The sequence below is a fragment of the Ranitomeya variabilis genome, chromosome 1, assembly GCF_051348905.1.
Source record: "Ranitomeya variabilis isolate aRanVar5 chromosome 1, aRanVar5.hap1, whole genome shotgun sequence".
In the NCBI taxonomy this organism is placed as follows: Eukaryota; Metazoa; Chordata; class Amphibia; order Anura; family Dendrobatidae; genus Ranitomeya; species Ranitomeya variabilis.
In genome coordinates, this window is record NC_135232.1 from 1,018,545,528 (window position 1) to 1,018,561,580 (window position 16,053).

At 44.2% G+C, this 16,053-nt stretch overlaps 1 protein-coding gene across 9 annotated transcripts in view; it reads left to right on the forward strand.

Moving 5' to 3' along the window:
* The window catches only part of TENM3 (teneurin transmembrane protein 3), a 1,770,339-nt gene that overhangs the window by 216,380 nt on the left and 1,537,906 nt on the right, over positions 1-16,053 (forward strand). For all 9 annotated transcript variants that reach the window (XM_077279546.1, XM_077279548.1, XM_077279545.1 and 6 more), the window contains exon 2: positions 3,904-3,968. The gene's annotated coding sequence lies outside the window, so the exon portion shown is untranslated. The remainder of the gene's footprint in view (positions 1-3,903; positions 3,969-16,053) is intronic.

The following is a 16,053-nucleotide window of genomic DNA, read 5'->3' on the forward strand; positions in this document are numbered from 1 at the left end:
AGAGGCACCTATATATAAGAATCACAGATACTGGGTGTACTTGCTCCAAGTCATACCTGTCAGCAGGTTTTAGAACACTTCAGTGGACTTTGGTATGACAACATACCCACTGAGCTAATCAAGAATGAGAAAATACTTGGGAGAAAAACAGAATCACAAAAATAATGAATATTGATTAAAGTCCTCCTGAAGGAGAAGTACTTAGGGGGTTTAACCACAGATTACATTGATAACTGATAACCTATAAAAGGATGTGCCTTCCAATCAATAAAACAGATTCGCTACTAGTGACTTGAGTGTCTTCAATCACGAGTGGTTTTTCTCCGTGTGCACGTAAAATCTCCCCGAGAAATACGATTTGGCCACAGACAATTAAGAAGATCACACCCTAGTGTGACCCTCTAACAGATCCAAGATGCAAGAACTGTAGTAAGTGACTGCAGCGCTGGCCGGTGATGCCGTCCTGTTCCGGGAGGAGTGGTAGACTGCAGGGAAGCTTCCTGTGACTTCCTGTTAGAGACTCTGAAGTCAGGGCTGGCCCGAACGTACAGGCTAACTAGGCGGCCGCCTAGGGTGCTGACCCTAAGGGGGCGCCAGAGAAAAAATAGAAAAAATTACAAAAAATCTTTTCAAAAGGCAAAAGGTGTATGGAGTGGCACTGAATGTGTATCAGGTGTATGGAGCAGAGCCGTGTGTGTATGAGGTGTACGGAGCGGAGCCGTGTGTATGAGTTGTATGGAGCGGAGTCATGTGTGTATGAGGTGTATGGAGTGGAGCTAAATGTGTACGAGGTGTACGGAGTGAAGCCACGTGTGTACGAGGTGTATGGAGCAGAGCGCATGTGTACGGAGCGCAGCCGCGTGTGTAGGAGTAGCTATGTGTGGCCATTATACGGTACGAAGTATCATGTGCGGCCAATAAACAGTATGGAGCATCATGTGTCGTCATTATACAGTATGGAGCATCATGTGTGGCCATTATACAGTATGGAGCATCATGTGTGGCCATTATACAGTATGGAGCATCATGTGTGGCCATTATACAGTATGTAGCACTGTGTGGCCATATTTTTTAGTTTATAATTATTCTTTATGAAACAGTGTGATCAGCAGTGCTAAATGGGTGTGGTTTGGACATGGATATGGGTGTGACTAGTTATGAATGGGTGTGGGCAGAGTCGTGGCCCAAAATTTGCCGTGGCGCGCTTCGCGCGCCGCAAACTTTGTCCCTCTTTCCCATCTTCAAAAGTTGGGAGGTATGTTAAAAGTAGTAGGGGCGCAACAAAATAGTTTTGTGTAGGGTGCCGAAATATCTCGGGCCGGCCCTGTCTGAAGTGAAACCTCACAGGAAGGGAAGTAAGAACACATTTAGGGAATAGATAGGAAAAAAGTGTAGGATATTTTGTAATAAAGCTAATTACAAAAATGGATTGGGTGTAAAAATACATATTTATACAGTATATTTTAGACACTAGACCAATCCTTTAACTCAAGGATTCATCTCTAACAGGCAGTATGCTGGGAATTTCTATCTAAATCAGGTCAGCTATGTTTTTACAGGACTAAAGGCCGAGGACAAGAGAAGTCATTTATACTGGAATTATTTGTCATTTGTTTCTAATTGGTGTGTGAAACTTTACAGGTTCTTAAGAAAACACATCATGAAAGGAACATTTACACTATGCATATCTTATGTGTTTCATAAGGTTCTAAAGGACTAAATAATAGGATAATTAGAAAAAACCTTCGTCAGGTAAAGACCGTGATTCTGCAGCTACATAGCATACTAGCATACCGTAGCTGGCTGCATAGAAAGGTTAATCAGCCTGTCCTCTATCTACACACATGAGTTATTCCATGATCTTTGTTCTTCTAAATGGCATTTATTAGCACAAACTTTCTTTTGTTCCTCAGATTTGTGCAACGACACAGTGTTAACTTTTCACTCAAATCACCGGAGTAAATGTAACTTTGCTGTCAGTCATTTAAGTGGTAGTAAAGAAGGCACGGTCTGTGACAAAAGGAAAGCGAGGAGAGTCTGACCATGATATAGGAAAGGCCCAGCCTGTATTTCACACATTGTATTTGTAGATAACATGCTATAATAATAATAATAGTATTCATAATAGTTTTTTATCATTATTACTATCATTGAAAGCCATACTAGCAATCATGCAGTCTGTTAATATTTAAAGGAAAACTCAATTTTTTAGCAATTTAAACTAATATTTTAATGTACACTTTTACTCCCGTGAAGCAATAATGCAACGTAGGAGTCTGAATTCACGATCATCTCTGCAATCGTTTGTCCTGATAGAGTGTTATTATTGTGAGCAGTACATCCCTCCTTTACGCAGGAATTTGATGATGATGATGATGTGTATGATTATGTAAACGGGTCTTATGGCTGCACTATTGTCCCTTAAATAAAACTGTTTTCTTTGGTCTGTGGATATGACACAATGTTATTTTAGTCTGATTATAATTTTTGCCATTTGTTTTAACCCCTCAGTGACCACCAATACGCCTTTTAACTGACCTGCGATATAAGACTAACATCCCCCGATGGGTGACAATCCTGTGGCTGTCGGTTGTACAATATAGCTGACAATGTGCTGCATCAGCCATGATTAATGTTGGCACCGACTATAGTTGTTTACCCCTTAAATGCTGCTGTCAATAATGACTACACAATCTAGATGGCTAAAAGAGTGTGGGGGCTTCCTCTTTAACCCCATACCCACCCTGAGATTTTGATTATGTCATCCTGATGTTTGCCATGGTACTTCATGGCCAAATAACGGCCCTAAAGTCTTCCGACTGTAGCAGCCTGTACAGAAGTTATTAAAATTTTGATGGTAAAAAACATTTCTTCATTCCTGTTATGCCACTTTAATTCCTGAAAAGCACCTGAAGGGTTAATGAACTACCTGAAAGCAATGTTGAATACCTTGAGGGGTGCTGTTTTTAAAATAGTATCACTTTTGGGGGTTTCCAATATGTAGGACCCCTAAAGGCACTTCAAAACATAATAGGTCCCTAAAAAAATAAGTTTTGATAAGTTGATCCCCACTGAAAACCTCTGGAATGTAATCAAGAGGATGATGGATGGTCACAAGCCATCAAACAAAGAAGAACTGCTTACATTTTTGCACCAGAAGCAGTGTGAAAGACGGGTGGAAAGCATGCCAAGACGCATGAAAGCTGTGATTAAAAATCATGGTTATTCCGCAAAATATTAATTTCTGGACTCTTCCTGAGTTAAAACATTAGTATTGTTGTTTCTAAATGATTATGAACTTGTTTTCTTTGCATTATTTGATGTCTGAAAGCACTGGGGGTTTTGTTTTTTTAATTTTGACTATTTTCCTTTTCAAAAAAAAAATACAAAATGTATTGCTTGGAAATTCGGAGACATGTCAGAAATTTATGGACTAAAAGAACAATTTACATTTTACTCAAAAATATACCTATAAAGAGAAAAATCAGACAAACTGAACATTCTGCAGTGGTCTCTTAATTTTTGCCAGAGCTGTATGTAAAGGTTCAGAGGCGCTTAGTTGACAGCTACACACTTGCCCTTGTTCCTGGGGCCATAAGAGCCACCCTGCCCCATAGGAGGATTCTAACATTTAAATTGTTCAGAGCTCTCTCCATTGTAATAGAAATTTAGGATATTAGGAAACAGTGTTTAGCCATCTCAATGTCATCTGCACTTTATCATGATCCCCTCAATGATTATTTTAGCTGTTGTGATCTATAATTTGTGACTGAAGTTGCTGTTTAAATATATATAAAAAAGAAATTTGAATATTATATTGCAGTTTGCTATGTCTTTTGTGTGTCAATACACGAATATCAATGTGGATTATGCTAAAATGTCTTTTGTCTTTTCTTTATTTAGAATCAAAGTGATGATTTAATTCCTGTTACTGCGTAAACCGTCAGTGCAAAGAACCTGCATCAAAGGTAAGCAATCTGCCGGCAAGTCTCTTACATGGCAGCGACTTCCACTAACTATACTACATGCTGTCTTTGCATGCTAAGCTTTCATTATCTTTCTTCAAAAATAAATTGCAAATGAAATGAATTTTCTCAGATAAATAGTACACATATTATCTTAGATACTGGGAAATGATTATGCTTTTTCTATAAGCCTCACCGCAGCAGATAAAGTGATCAATCTGATCTTCACCCATTACTAGGAAAAGTCGCACATTTTGGAGCATGCTATTTTCATGTAAAAATTTGCAGCTTTTTACCAATCTCACCACTTTTCAAAACAGGTGAATTATTAATTTGATCCAAGAAATTGACTTACGGGGTATACTCGGGTATAAGCCGAGATTTTCAGTACATTTTTTTGTGCTGAAATGCCATCCTTGGCTTATACTCAAGTCATTGTCCAGAAAGCTGTCGGGGGAGTGGGAACAGCGGAGCAGCGGCAGAAGCCGGCAGCTGTGGCACAGCGACAGCTGCAGCTGCTGGCTAACAGAAGACATACTCACCCTCCTTGTGCAATCACTGCATCTACATCGCTGCATCTCAGTCCCGGCTCCGTCAGCTCTTCCTATGCTCAGCGGTCATGTGGTACCGCTCATTAAGGTAATGAATATGCATTCGTCTCCACTCCCATAGATGTGGAGCGTATATTCATTACCTTAATGAGCGGTATCACTTGACTGCTGAGCACAGAAAGAGCTGCTGCACTGGGACAATGGAGATGCAGCAATAGCGCGAGGAGGGTAAGTAGGACAAGGGGGTGTGGGCCATGCGGGATCGGGAAAGCCGAGCCATATGGGATCGGGGGAGCCGAGCCATGCGGTACCAGGGGAGCCAAGCCATGCGGGAGCAGGAGAGCCGAGCATACAACAGGGGGAGCCACACATAGCAGGATCGGACAGGGGGAGCCACACATAGCAGGACAGGACAAAGGAGCCACACATACCAGGACAGGACGGGGGAGCCATGCATAGCAGGACAGGGATAGGGGGACAATGCATACCTGGCTTATACTCGAGTCAATAAGCTTACCCAGTTTTCCGTGGCAAAATTAGAGGCCAAGGCTTAAACACGGGTCGGCTTACAGTATACTTGAGTATAAATGGTAATTGGTGTGAATTATAGGACAAAATCTACCCCTGCATAAAGAGGTATTTTAGCCTAAAAAAGTTATCTCCTGGAGATTATTATTAAATCACACTGGCGCTCACCACTTAATGACTGTCCAGGCAGAAGTGAATAAGCGAGGGCAGTCCCCCAGCTGCTGGAATCAAAACAGAATATGTGCCGATTCTGTGCAAGTATGAATAGTAACCTCAGTATATGATGCCGCGCTTAGGGGAGTATGGCCAGAGATGCTGATGTAAAGAATCGGCAGGTAGAACTAGTCACCTACTACCTCAGTGAATAAAGTAACGCTAGGTGTTGTATCCTGGGTAATCCGCATATTGCTGTATACAAACAAAACACATGGGGGCAGATCGCCACTAAATATTACAATAATCCTTATAGAATCCCTTAGTATCGATCTATCTCCTGATTGCTAAGGCTGACTCAACAAACTAACTAAGGGATTTCTGTAACTCAGTAGACACAGGCATATACGATATGGCAGTTACCCTAGTGATGGTGTACTAACGTCTGTGTAATGGATTGCATGCAGCTGCGCCCGGCTGTGCAGCTTGGAGCGTGAAGTTGCTGAGAAGCGGATGGTAAGGTGGCGGGGAGCAAAACAGCTGTGCCGCACCAGAGGAGCCCCAGTCGGTGGCGTCCCTGGATACAGCTGAAAAAAATGGCCGACAGTACCTGCTTGCATCTTTTGGTCCTAATGCTGCTCCGTAGCTTTGTGACGTCACACGCGAGTACACGCGAGCAGGTACTGGTGGCCATTTTTGGCCACAGCATGTGGGTTTGGAATAAAACCACATTTTTTCACCTTTAAGCTATGGAGTGCTGCCTGCATTTTTTCCTATAATAGGAATGCTATAAATGGGCAGCAAAGACATGTGACAAATTCTGTTTATTCTTAAAGGGGACCTGTCAGCAGCTTTTGAGCCTATGAATAAATGCCACTATTTTTAACTGCTCCTGTGCTGGCTTCCACAATTGTGTCTATCAGCTCCTGACTCCCCCTGTAAACCCCAATAAATACCATTTGATATGCTCCCTTGCTGTATGTAAATGAGGGTTGTCCGGTCCAATGGGGGACCTCCTTTCAGCGTCTGTTCCTCCTCACTGCTTCTAACTGCGTATTCCTATTTTTATTGATATGGATGACACAACCTGCGTCATCTACATGGCGAAGTGAGATCTCACGGCTAAGCAGTAGCCTCACAGGATCACGTAGGCGCATTGCCTGTTATGGTTCTCAATGGCAAGAGAACATAGCCCAGCAAACATAAGAACTAGCTCTTGGAAGGATGGAAACTAAACTGACCATGAACTAAACCTGCCGCACAACTAACAGTAGCCAGGTAGCGTAGCCTGCGTTTTATCCCTAGACGCCCAGCGCCGGCCGGAGGACTAACTAATCCTGGCAGAGGAAAATATAGTCCTGGCTCACCTCTAGAGAAATTTCCCCGAAAGGCAGACAGAGGCCCCCACAAATATTGGCGGTGATTTTAGATGAAATGACAAACGTAGTATGAAAATAGGTTTAGCAAAATTGAGGTCCGCTTACTAGATAGCAGGAAGACAGAAAGGGCACTTTCATGGTCAGCTGAAAACCCTATCAAAATACCATCCTGAAATTACTTTAAGACTCTAGTATTAACTCATAACATCAGAGTGGCAATTTCAGATCACAAGAGCTTTCCAGACACAGAAACGAAACTACAGCTGTGAACTGGAACAAAATGCAAAAACAAACAAGGACTAAGTCAAACTTAGCTGGGAGTTGTCTAGCAGCAGGAACATGCACAGAAAGGCTTCTGATTACAATGTTGACCGGCATGGAAGTGACAGAGGAGCAAGGCTAAATAGCGACTCCCACATCCTGATGGAAACAGGTGAACAGAGAGGATGATGCACACCAGTTCAATTCCACCAGTGGCCACCGGGGGAGCCCAAAATCCAATTTCACAACAGTACCCCCCCCTCCAGGAGGGGGCACCGAACCCTCACCAGAACCACCAGGGCGATCAGGATGAGCCCTATGAAAGGCACGGACCAAATCGGAGGCATGAACATCAGAGGCAGTCACCCAAGAATTATCCTCCTGACCGTATCCCTTCCATTTGACCAGATACTGGAGTTTCCGTCTGGAAACACGGGAGTCCAAGATTTTTTCCACAACGTACTCCAACTCGCCCTCAACCAACACCGGAGCAGGAGGCTCAACGGAAGGCACAACCGGTACCTCATACCTGCGCAATAATGACCGATGAAAAACATTATGAATAGAAAAAGATGCAGGGAGGTCCAAACGGAAGGACACAGGGTTAAGAATCTCCAATATCTTGTACGGGCCGATGAACCGAGGCTTAAACTTGGGAGAAGAAACCCTCATAGGGACAAAACGAGAAGACAACCACACCAAGTCCCCAACACAAAGCCGAGGACCAACCCGACGCCGGCGGTTGGCAAAAAGCTGAGTCTTCTCCTGGGACAACTTCAAATTGTCCACTACCTGCCCCCAAATCTGATGCAACCTCTCCACCACAGCATCCACTCCAGGACAATCCGAAGATTCCACCTGACCAGAAGAAAATCGAGGATGAAACCCCGAATTACAGAAAAAGGGAGACACCAAGGTGGCAGAACTGGCCCGATTATTGAGGGCAAACTCCGCTAAAGGCAAAAAAGCAACCCAATCATCCTGATCTGCAGACACAAAACACCTCAAATATGTCTCCAAGGTCTGATTCGTCCGCTCGGTCTGGCCATTAGTCTGAGGATGGAAAGCAGACGAGAAAGACAAATCTATGCCCATCCTAGCACAGAATGCTCGCCAAAATCTAGACACGAATTGGGTACCTCTGTCAGAAACGATATTCTCCGGAATACCATGCAAACGGACCACATTTTGAAAAAACAGAGGAACCAACTCGGAAGAAGAAGGCAACTTAGGCAGGGGAACCAAATGGACCATCTTAGAGAAACGATCACACACCACCCAGATGACAGACATCTTCTGAGAAACAGGAAGATCCGAAATAAAATCCATCGAGATGTGCGTCCAGGGCCTCTTCGGGATAGGCAAGGGCAACAACAATCCACTAGCCCGAGAACAACAAGGCTTGGCCCGAGCACAAACGTCACAAGACTGCACGAAGCCTCGCACATCTCGAGACAGGGAAGGCCACCAGAAGGACCTTGCCACCAAATCCCTGGTACCAAAGATTCCAGGATGACCTGCCAACGCAGAAGAATGAACCTCAGAAATGACTTTACTGGTCCAATCATCAGGAACAAACAGTCTACCAGGTGGACAACGATCAGGTCTATCCGCCTGAAACTCCTGCAAGGCCCGCCGCAGGTCTGGAGAAACGGCAGACAATATCACTCCATCCTTAAGGATACCTGTAGGTTCAGAATTACCAGGGGAGTCAGGCTCAAAACTCCTAGAAAGGGCATCCGCCTTAACATTCTTAGAACCCGGCAGGTAGGACACCACAAAATTAAACCGAGAGAAAAACAACGACCAGCACGCCTGTCTAGGATTCAGGCGTCTGGCGGACTCAAGATAAATTAGATTTTTGTGGTCCGTCAATACCACCACCTGATGTCTAGCCCCCTCAAGCCAATGACGCCACTCCTCAAAAGCCCACTTCATGGCCAAAAGCTCCCGATTTCCAACATCATAATTCCGCTCGGCGGGCGAAAATTTACGCGAGAAAAAGGCACAAGGTCTCATCACGGAGCAATCGGAACTTCTCTGCGACAAAACCGCCCCAGCTCCGATTTCAGAAGCGTCGACCTCAACCTGAAAAGGAAGAGCAACATCAGGCTGACGCAACACAGGGGCGGAAGAAAAGCGGCGCTTAAGCTCCCGAAAGGCCTCCACAGCAGCAGGGGACCAATCAGCAACATCAGCACCCTTCTTAGTCAAATCAGTCAATGGTTTAACAACATCAGAAAAACCAGCAATAAATCGACGATAAAAGTTAGCAAAGCCCAAAAATTTCTGAAGACTCTTAAGAGAAGAGGGTTGCGTCCAATCACAAATAGCCTGAACCTTGACAGGATCCATCTCGATGGAAGAGGGGGAAAAAATATATCCCAAAAAGGAAATCTTTTGAACCCCAAAAACGCACTTAGAACCCTTCACACACAAGGAATTAGACCGCAAAACCTGACAAACCCTCCTGACCTGCTGGACATGAGAGTCCCAGTCATCCGAAAAAATCAAAATATCATCCAGATACACAATCATAAATTTATCCAAATAATCACGGAAAATGTCATGCATAAAGGACTGAAAGACTGAAGGGGCATTTGAAAGACCAAAAGGCATCACCAAATACTCAAAGTGGCCCTCGGGCGTATTAAATGCGGTTTTCCACTCCTCCCCCTGCTTAATTCGCACCAAATTATACGCCCCACGAAGATCTATCTTAGAGAACCACTTGGCCCCCTTTATGCGAGCAAACAAATCAGTCAGCAGTGGCAACGGATATTGATATTTAACCGTGATTTTATTCAAAAGCCGATAATCAATGCACGGCCTCAAAGAGCCATCTTTCTTAGCCACAAAGAAAAAACCGGCTCCTAAGGGAGATGACGAAGGACGAATATGTCCCTTTTCCAAGGACTCCTTTATATATTCTCGCATAGCAGCATGTTCAGGCACAGACAGATTAAATAAACGACCCTTAGGGTATTTACTACCCGGAATCAAATCTATGGCACAATCGCACTCCCGGTGCGGAGGTAATGAACCAAGCTTAGGTTCTTCAAAAACGTCACGATATTCAGTCAAGAATTCAGGAATCTCAGAGGGAATAGATGATGAAATGGAAACCACAGGTACATCCCCATGCGTCCCCTTACATCCCCAGCTTAACACAGACATAGCTTTCCAGTCAAGGACTGGGTTATGAGATTGCAGCCATGGAAATCCAAGCACCAACACATCATGTAGGTTATACAGCACAAGAAAGCGAATAATCTCCTGGTGATCCGGATTAATCCGCATAGTTACTTGTGTCCAGTATTGTGGTTTATTGCTAGCCAATGGGGTGGAGTCAATCCCCTTCAGGGGTATAGGAGTTTCAAGAGGCTCCAAATCATACCCACAGCGTTTGGCAAAGGACCAATCCATAAGACTCAAAGCGGCGCCAGAGTCGACATAGGCATCCGCGGTAATAGATGATAAAGAACAAATCAGGGTCACAGATAGAATAAACTTAGACTGTAAAGTGCCAATTGAAACAGACTTATCAAGCTTCTTAGTACGCTTAGAGCATGCTGATATAACATGAGTTGAATCACCGCAATAGAAGCACAACCCATTTTTTCGTCTAAAATTCTGCCGTTCACTTCTGGACAGAATTCTATCACATTGCATATTCTCTGGCGTCTTCTCAGTAGACACCGCCAAATGGTGCACAGGTTTGCGCTCCCGCAGACGCCTATCGATCTGGATAGCCATTGTCATGGACTCATTCAGACCCGCAGGCACAGGGAACCCCACCATAACATCCTTAATGGCATCAGAGAGACCCTCTCTGAAATTCGCCGCCAGGGCGCACTCATTCCACTGAGTAAGCACAGCCCATTTACGGAATTTCTGGCAGTATATTTCAGCTTCGTCTTGCCCCTGAGATAGGGACATCAAGGCCTTTTCCGCCTGAAGTTCTAACTGAGGTTCCTCATAAAGCAACCCCAAGGCCAGAAAAAACGCATCCACATTGAGCAACGCAGGATCCCCTGGAGCCAATGCAAAAGCCCAATCCTGAGGGTCGCCCCGGAGCAAAGAAATCACAATCCTGACCTGCTGAGCAGGATCTCCAGCAGAGCGAGATTTCAGGGACAAAAACAACTTGCAATTATTTTTGAAATTTTGAAAGCAAGATCTATTCCCCGAGAAAAATTCAGGCAAAGGAATTCTAGGTTCAGATATAGGAACATGAACAACAAAATCTTGTAAGTTTTGAACTTTCGTGGTGAGATTATTCAAACCTGCAGCTAAACTCTGAATATCCATTTTAAACAGGTGAACACAGAGCCATTCCAGGATTAGAAGGAGAGAGAGAGAGAAAGGCTGCAATATAGGCAGACTTGCAAGAGATTCAATTACAAGCACACTCTAAACTGAGGAAAAAAAAAAAAAATCTTCAGCAGACTTCTCTTTTCTCTCCTTTCTCTGTCAATTAATTTAACCCTTTTAGGCCGGTCAAACTGTTATGGTTCTCAATGGCAAGAGAACATAGCCCAGCAAACATAAGAACTAGCTCTTGGAAGGATGGAAACTAAACTGACCATGAACTAAACCTGCCGCACAACTAACAGTAGCCGGGTAGCGTAGCCTGCGTTTTATCCCTAGACGCCCAGCGCCGGCCGGAGGACTAACTAATCCTGGCAGAGGAAAATATAGTCCTGGCTCACCTCTAGAGAAATTTCCCCGAAAGGCAGACAGAGGCCCCCACAAATATTGGCGGTGATTTTAGATGAAATGACAAACGTAGTATGAAAATAGGTTTAGCAAAATTGAGGTCCGCTTACTAGATAGCAGGAAGACAGAAAGGGCACTTTCATGGTCAGCTGAAAACCCTATCAAAATACCATCCTGAAATTACTTTAAGACTCTAGTATTAACTCATAACATCAGAGTGGCAATTTCAGATCACAAGAGCTTTCCAGACACAGAAACGAAACTACAGCTGTGAACTGGAACAAAATGCAAAAACAAACAAGGACTAAGTCAAACTTAGCTGGGAGTTGTCTAGCAGCAGGAACATGCACAGAAAGGCTTCTGATTACAATGTTGACCGGCATGGAAGTGACAGAGGAGCAAGGCTAAATAGCGACTCCCACATCCTGATGGAAACAGGTGAACAGAGAGGATGATGCACACCAGTTCAATTCCACCAGTGGCCACCGGGGGAGCCCAAAATCCAATTTCACAACAATTGCCATACTGTGAGCAGAGCATAAAACAGCACTGCGCAAAGCAACATCATCGGAATGAGGCTACTGTGCAGGCATGAGATCTCTGTTCACCATGTAGATGACGCAGGATGCATCAATCAAAGCAGAACAGGATTAGAAGCAGAGAGGTAGGAACAGATGTCACAATGAGGATTGTTATGGACCTGGTGGTTAGGAGCACCCGGAATGACCTGATGAGTAAACTAGTAATCGGAACAAGCTCTGGGAAAGTGGGAACTCTGCTGACCGCAAACCCTACTCCTATCACACAAACTAGAAATAGCCGTGGAGCGTACCTAACTCTCCCTAGACGCCTCTTCACAGCCTAAGAGCTAACTACCCCTAAAGATAGAAATAGAAGCCTAACCTTGCCTCAGAGAAATTCCCCAAAGGTAAAGGCAGCCCCCCACATATATTGACTGTGAGTTAAGAGGAAAGTCACAAACACAGGAATGAAACAGGTTTTAGCAAAGGAGGCCAGACTTCACTAAAATAGTCAGAGGATAGAAAAGGGAACTATGCGGTCAGCACAAAAGACTACAAAAAACCACGCAGAGTAAGCAAAAAGACTCCCCACACCGACTCACGGTGTGGAGGTGCCACTCTGCACCCCAGAGCTTCCAGCTAGCAAGGGAATATCATGATAGCAAGCTGGACTAGAAATTAGCAGTACTAAGAAATATATTCAGGAAGCAGTAACAACAAATGAACTAGCAAAGACTTAGCTTCTGCTGGAGTAGACAGGTCCTCAGAGAAGTCCAAGAGAGATCTGAACCAATACTGAAACATTGACAGCTGGCATCAAGTAACGATCTGAGTGGAGTTAAATAGGGAAGCCAGCAAGCAATAAACGAGAGCAGCTGACAAAGCCAACCTCAGTGACCAGCAGTTCCGCTCAAAGCCACCAGAGGGAGTCCAAGAGCAGAACTAACCAAAGTACCATTCATGACCACAGGAGGGAGTCCGAGAACGGAATTCACAACAGAGGATGCCCATAGGACCGAACCACCCTCATTTACACACAGCACGGGAGCATATCAAAAGGTATTTTTGGGGATATACAGGGGGAGTCAGGAACTGGTAGACACGTCTGCGGAATGCAGCACAGGAGCAGTTAAAGGTGGTGGCATTTGTTCGTAGGCTCAAAAACTGGTGACAGGTTCCCTTTAAAGAAATCATTCTCAATCATTCTCCTCTGTAGTTTAGGAGATATAGGTAAACATTTCTTTGGTTTAAAGAGGTCCTGACGCCATACATATGTATTCTTGTAAGTAAATGCCATTGTTCTCCTGACTGGAAGTGTTTTTTTTTTGTTGATCTGGTCCCTTACTCCCAACATGTTAATCTAGTGTTTTTATCCAAATGGGTGTGGTCCTCAGATCTTTTTCATTGGAGTCTTCTTGAGGACCATGCCTAGTTGGCTAAAATTCAAGATTTATACATAGGAAAATGGGGCCATATATTAGGAATTAAGAGGCTTAGGAACAAACAAACAAATGCCAAATTCAGGAAAACACCAGCATTTTGATCAGGTATAAAACATTCATATTTATTGAAAAGTGGCAGGCCCTCATTAAACAATGCTATATAAGGTCAGTTTCACACGTCAGTGGCTCCGGTACGTGTGGTGACAGTTTTCTAACGTACCGGAGACACTGACTCACGTAGACACATTAAAATCAATGTGTCTCTGCACATGTCAGTTTGTTTTCACAGACCGTGTGTCCGTTTGAAAAACACGGAGACATGTCAGTGTTCGTGTGAGCGCACGGATCACACTGACCCATTAAAGTCAATGGGTCCGTGTAAAACACATACCGCACACGGATGCTGTCCGTGTGCTGTCCGTGTGCCATGCAGGAGACAGCGCTACAGTAAGCGCTGTCCCCCCAGCTTGTGGTGCTGAAGCCGCCATTCATTTCTTCTCTCCAGCAGCGTTCGCTGGAGAGAAGAAATGAAAAATCTTTTTTTTTTTTTGCGGTTGAAATAAAGATCTTTGTCACCACCCCCCTCCCACCCCCTGTGCACCCGCCCACTGGAAATCAAATACTCACCTGGCTTCCTCGATGCTTCCTCTCCGCGCCGCAGCTTCTCCTGTATGAGTGGTCACGTGGTACCGCTCATTACAGTGATGAATATGCAGCTCCACCTCCCATAGGAATGGAGCCGCATATTCATCACTGTAATGGGCGGTACCACATGACCACTCATACAGGAAGAAGCTGCGGTGCTGAGAGGAAGCTGAGAGGGAGCCGGGTGAGTATTTGATTTCCAGCGGGGGGGCGCACATGGGGTGGGAGGTGTGCGTAGACCGGGATCATTATTTTAAACACACAAAAAATAAAAAAACAATGATTTTTCATTCCTTCTCTCCAGCGAACGCTGCTGGGGGGAAGGAATGAATTCCGGCTTCAGCACCAGATGCAGGGGACAGCGCTTATCTCTAGCGCTGTCTCGTGCACAGTCCGTGTGGTACCCAGTCGGCACACGGGCGGCACACGGCTGCCACACGTGTGCCACTCTGATGTGCCACGTGAGCGCACAGACACACGGACACGAATAACTCCGGTACCGATTTTTATAGTACCGGAATTATCTGGATGTTTGAGACTGGCCTTAGGCCGTCTCACTGGCCTTAGGCCGTGTGGGATCCGTGTGGGATCCGTGTGATGTCTGTGAGTATGTTTTTAAGGTCCGTGTGCTGTACGTGTGCTGTACGTGTGTCCGTGTATTGCAACAACTTTTACAATTTTAACCCTATGACAGGAAAAGCGCACACGGACAGCACATGGATGGCACACGGACAGCATCCATGTGCGGTCCGTGTTTACACGGACCCATTGACTTTAATGGGTCCGTGTGATCCGTGCACTCCCACGAACACTGACATGTCTCCGTGTTTTGCAAACGGACACACGGTCCGGGAAAACTCACTGATATCTGTAGAGACACATTTACTTTAATGTGTCTACTTGAGTCAGTGTCTCCGGTACGTGAGGAAACTGTCACCACACGTACCGGAGCCACTGACGTGTGAAACAGGCCTAATGTATAGTAGCGTTACAGTCAGTTATCTTTTTTCCTATAGAATGTGAAGGTATTGCTGAATTCTAGTGGTCCAATATTATATATAAATATTATATATTTGATGTATCTGCACACAATTATTACCTGCTGGCCAATATAACTGAATTTTCTCCATCACCCCCACATCGTACAACAGTAATGAACAATAGACCTTGAGATAGAATAGGTATAGAGTGTGATATCAGCATTGTGTCATGAGAAGCTAGTTCTTACTTACAACCTACTTAGATATATTTTCTTTTGTAGAATATTAATTCTTTATATTCTTTGTGAAAACTAATGACTGATACTTTTTCACTGGTAAAACTAAAACACTTTCTGAGCAATGACAAGTTCTGTTGATACATGGGCCCCAGAGATCATAAAGTGTAGCCCGAATCGCTGTTTCCTCAGTATTTACGCCTTACATCCGGCAATCCGTCCTAATGTATGCCTTCCTATTCTTTGACGTTTTGCATTACTGCGGCATAAATAAGCGTGCGCCATTTCCGATGAAGTTTAATAACATAATGAAGGAAGTGACAGGCAGATATTTTGTGCAATCCCCAAAAGTCCAAATTAGAACCAAAGATATATCTGAAATGTGACATAATATAAAACAAAGTTGTAAATCACCCCACAACACATACCGAAGACTTGTTAAAGAGAGTTCATTAACACCAAAGTGTGCATTATAAAATGAAACCGGAAGGATTGATGCTGCTATAAAGCTCAGACAGAGGATGCGCTCCGCAATTAACTAAATCATACGGATTTTATATTAAAAGAAAGAAAATGCCGGAACAAAATGCAATCAAATATGTTTTTAGTTATTAGCGTGTGTTATGTCTGCACTAATGAACTAATAATATGGTAAGAGAAATATGACCTGCTA